General features: G+C 39.6%; 1 long non-coding RNA gene across 1 annotated transcript; it reads left to right on the forward strand.

The window, feature by feature from the left end:
* The first annotated feature begins 390 nt into the window (after nt 1–390).
* LOC115566968 (uncharacterized) lies at nt 391–4525 on the forward strand. The gene is made up of 2 exons (XR_003981110.1): nt 391–500; nt 3858–4525. It is a non-coding gene; the product is annotated as an uncharacterized LOC115566968 (long non-coding RNA).
* Nucleotides 4526–5145: the final 620 nt, after the last annotated feature.

A 5145-nucleotide genomic window follows, 5' to 3' on the forward strand; every position in this document is an offset into this window, starting at 1 on the left:
TGCTAACAGACTCCCCCATTCTGTGTTAACCTTTGGCAATGTGGCCTTGATCAAAATGCAAAGTTCAAACTTTCACCAATGCATCTTTGTTTCTGAGTACACCCCCGACCAGTAGCAGCACCCTCTCACCATTTGAAATGTCTTCTATACTACCTGGTGACCAGACCCATAGTGCATGTGCTTCAGGACTTTAGCAAGATGCAATGTTTTTCTATTGCATATGTTTTAGGTGTTTGTTTTTGTATTAGCATGTTTTTTATGGGAGTTTTTGGCCCACTGCAGTGTATTTGGTTGTGTTATGTATGTTTACAGTAAATTTCCTAAATGCTGCACATGTGTTGTCATATTGATGAAGATGTTTTACTTGTGTTTCATCTATTTACATGTGTCGTCTTGAGCTCCAGCACATTTGCCCTTGTCGACCACTAACCTACAGTGACTCTTAGCGTTTAGCTGGCAATAATCCACATTCGTCCTCGGGGTCCACACAATCACAAAAGGTGAGTAGTACAGGCTGCAGCTCTCTAATAACTCCCTGCTGCAAAAGCATCATTATATGTACTTTAACCTTGACATATCAACTTGGAGGGATTATATGATGATGCCGCTTAACTGGGTAGTTGTCTAACAGGGTAAACTCGAGGTGTATGACTTTGGTGCAGCCCAACTCACTATCACCCACTGCAGACACATCTGCATTCTCATTCAACAAATTCTTAACATAAGCTAGCTAGCTAGCAAATGTAAACTTGGGTACCCCTGCTGCACTGTGGCCTCCTGCATGCACAGTGATGTTTCCACTTCCTGTGGACCTACCTCCTGGAAAGCTACAGGGATAACACCCTCAGTTACTGCCTCTGTTTCATGCAACTGCACAGGTTCAAGCAGACATGTGCATGACCAAGGTTAACAACAGCAACCATTATTTCTCCCCCCTGCATCCACACATAATGATGACACAAACAAATGACCAAGTAGCAACCCTTCATTCACTCCTGAAGCCTACGTTAACACTGCCTGACATGTGGAGTTGTTACTCTGGAAACCTGAAGCTGAAACCACCATTCTGTGCCAACCGAAGCCACATAGACCCTGCAGGTATTACAGCAGATGCAGAGGCCTTTGCATAACCTTTAGTAGTTGCTGAGCAAACCAAATGTGGTGCCTCCTTAACCCACTTACAGAGGACAGCCTTACCTTCTGCACTCATCTTGATAAACTTGCGGACAGCGATGTGTTTACGCCGTGCTCTCTGAATGACTGGAGCATAATACTTTTACTTTGTCTCCTTCGCCTCCTCCAACAAGAGCTGAAGAGATGAGAACAACAAAGAGACAACAAACATAAAGGCAAGATAGAGACAGACCCTGATATACTGGATGGACTGAGAGTTTCTGGGAACAACTACACCCAGAGTGCCACTGTATCAGAAACGGTACTCGTGGGATGGAATTAATTCACTATTGGATATTGGATCAGGAGCAGTTTGTTTCTGAAAATAAAGCAACAGGGATGTCACAGATCTAGAACGAGTTGTTTCCACAGCAATGCATGCTGAGGATTATGAGGACTGTAGTGTTTGGAGTCATTTCACGGATCAAAACTGAGAAAAAAAATTTCTACCTGAAGACCAGAACAGAACCCTAGAGTCTAGACAAATGATCAGGAGGTTCTCCTTAGGTTCTGGTTCAGGAAATCTTAACCTCAGTGTTCCTGGTAGCAGTTACTGTTAACAGGGACTTTACTTTTAATGTTTACAACGGAATAAACCACTACCTGAGCTGTGTTTCCTGATTGAGCTTTGAAGACTTTGGTCTTGCCCAGCCGGAACTGGTTACAACATTAAGCTTCAGTGAGCATTTCAAATTCATAGATGTTGTGATTTCTATAGCTGGTGAAACCACCATGACTGTGTGATGAGTCATATGTGAGCTTGAAGAAACAGCTGGATGCAAATGTTGGCAGACAAAAAATTTGTTTTGTCAAATAATGCAGAGAGTTTATTCCTGTCATGTCATGTCCCCACCTCATATTTTGCCCTGTTATGACTTAAAATACATGTTGGCACACATATGTAAAAAAAAAACTGCTGACTTAAAAAAAATCATCACTCTTTGTCTTTGTTTTATTTTTATTAAATCCACCATCATCATACTGTCAGACACTGTTACCTCTAAGGTTCAAGTTAACCTAATAATAAGCCTTATTTGGGTCTCTAATGTAATTAACCCAAACTAACGTTAGGATGGAAATGAATAAATACGATCATGGGGCATACCATATATGGCCATGTAGGGCTACACCTGCGTAATTAGCACAAACGAATTCTCTCCACATAGAATTTTTTTTCATGTATGACATTTGCCGAATGAACATGTAGGTCAAAGTGGTTAAGCATGTGTTGTTGACAGCGTTTCACAACGTCTATACAGTTCCTCCTAACGCAGCAAGTTTCTAAATTGAGCGTTTTTTAAACGGAGCCCTGCGAAGAAACCGATATTTTTTACAAGAAACATCTTAATGTATTGTACTCAATGTCAAATTTACAAGGAGGTATCAATGAGTTCAAATTTGCCATGAACAGTTCACAACATTGGTTGAGTTTCTCCTCATAATGCAACAAAAGTTAAAACCCCTCGATTTGTGAGGGAGTCCGGGATATTGCCGTGACACTCATCGCTTAATTAGCCACAGCATCATAATAAACAAAATCAGTATTTTAACAAGCACAAACACACACACACACACACACACACACACACACACACACACACACACACACACACTATAATGTCAGTTCTCCACCTGTACAGTCTGTATCTTCTTATTTATTTGATATGTTCAGCTGTGATGACTCAGAAACCAGGAACAGGGACAAAATGAACTTTGGGTATAACAGGTTCAACACCTGATCATAAAGAGTCAGCAGAATAATCAGTAGTAAGACTAACCATTATTTTTAACACTCACCCTGTCGTCCTGTCTTCCTCCCTCTGCTCTGCTCAAAATGTCTGACAACAAACTGTCTTCAACTTTCATTTCCTGTGTGTATCTCCCTCTCTCTCCTGCTACCTGTAATTACTAGAATATGTGTGTAACACACAGTCCTAGGGTCCAAATCAAATGTAGTGCATGTTTTTGTTGTTTTTGTAGTTTTGGGATTTTTTTATGAATAGAAACAGAGTGTATCCGTGCTGCTGCCCTGTGAGGCTGCAATTTTCAGAAAGGGCTGCAAATACTCATTCATTTAATTATTTGATGAATAATGAGCAGAAAACAGCAAAAAATAAAAGAAATAGAAAAATAAATAAATATGCCCAGTATAATTTCCTTGAGGTCCATCTGACTCACATCCTTTCAGCTTTTATGTCCGATGAACATTAAGAGGCACTGTGTACTTTAGTTCATAATAATAGTACAAACAAAAGTACAAACTCTGAAATATGTATTTTTTCCCTTAGTGAATAAACAAGCTGTTCTATGAGGAAAATAAGGTCCCAGAAAAGTATGAATAATGTTGTTCTTGAAGCTCAGTTTTTTTATTCAGTCATGAACACAAAGAGTTTGGATATTTAGTTCGTTTAGACAGAAAGATCTTGAAATGTGTTCATATTGCACCTTTAAGACACCTAAAGATATTCAGTTCAACACTGCAGCTCTGTGTCCATTGGTAAGTATCCTTTAACAGCTGCTATAAAGCAAACAGTGTGTTTGTTGGGGACTACTTTAAGCGGCGGATTCATCCATATTTTGATTTAGTAGCTAAGTATTTGGGGCAGCAGCACTGTGTGTGTTTGCATGATGAGTTTTCTGATTTGCGCTCTGTGGCATTAATCCCACTTCATACGAGACTGCAGGTGTTCAACTCCTTCACTGAAGTCCTTCCAGCCTGCTGACCGCTGAGGGCGTCTGAGCAGCGCTGCACATCTCCAGCAGCAATTACAGCAGCATCCAGACATCAGCCTGTCATCCAGATGTACCTGCTGCACATCACCGCTGCCCCACATCTCATTATTCCTCCTTGTACGTCAGAATAATGATCCCTCAGCCGGTCAGGTCACTTCAGCTGGGACATTATGAGTCTGTCTGATAATCAGAGGTGTGAAGGAGACACAATCTGTAACCTTCATCTTATCAAACTATATTTTACTGTCAGAAAAGTAAATTAACTGTTGTGTTATGCTGCTGCCATAGTGCCATCTGAACACTAACAAGCAAAAGTTGTCCCGTTGTGCCAAAGTGAGTTTTTATAACAGAAACTTTGTGACCCAGTTACATGATCCACAGTACCTCCAAACATTTTGTAGTCAGAAACACCACATGCAGTCAGAATAAGCCATCTCTGAGTGTGCTGCTGATGGACACTGTTGTGACCAATGACCAAACGAAGCTTCAGCTCTCAGCTCACAATCCTCTGGTGATTCATGACAAAATGTTTGGTGTTTGTTAACTACTTTGTAGCATTTCCATACTATTATTTTTGTGTAACTTATAACCTAATTAAACATTGTAAACATTTATCATGGAGAGTTGTTGAATGTTTCTGTCCATTTATTACTTTACTTCTAATAATTAATTTACTTTTAATACTTTTACTACTCTCCATTTTCTAATGCAAGATTAATTCTGCCCACCTGCACACACCAACAATTCCCATGTATCATTCCAAATGGGAAATACAATGTGAAGTGTGTGTGTCTACACACAGTTGGATCTACCAACACATTTTGTTGTCCTCTGCCCCTCTAAGGTTGTTGTAAAGCTTATTGTCTCCTGTGGAGGAAACATCACAACCAAAACACATCAAATAAAGGCATGTGTGCAAACCTTAGTTTGAGATAAAACAAGCAAACTAGTAACATGAATTCACTCTGGGAAAATTCTTCTTCTCCTTCTTCTTCTTATTGTCGTTATTATTATTAAACTATAGTATTATTTTGTATCTTATAATTATTATTATTATTGTTGTTGTTGTTGTTATTACTAATATTATTTTTTTCCTTTAATCTTCATCTTCCTCTTATTGTTGTTATCGTCTTTATTACTATTTTCTTCTTCTTCTACTACTTCTTCTATTACTCCAGACAGTAAGAACACCAGGGGGCGGTAATGCAGCTTTAACAGGTTCGAGCCACCATCAACAAC

The sequence above is a fragment of the Sparus aurata genome, chromosome 17 (assembly GCF_900880675.1).
Source record: "Sparus aurata chromosome 17, fSpaAur1.1, whole genome shotgun sequence".
Taxonomy (NCBI): Eukaryota; Metazoa; Chordata; class Actinopteri; order Spariformes; family Sparidae; genus Sparus; species Sparus aurata.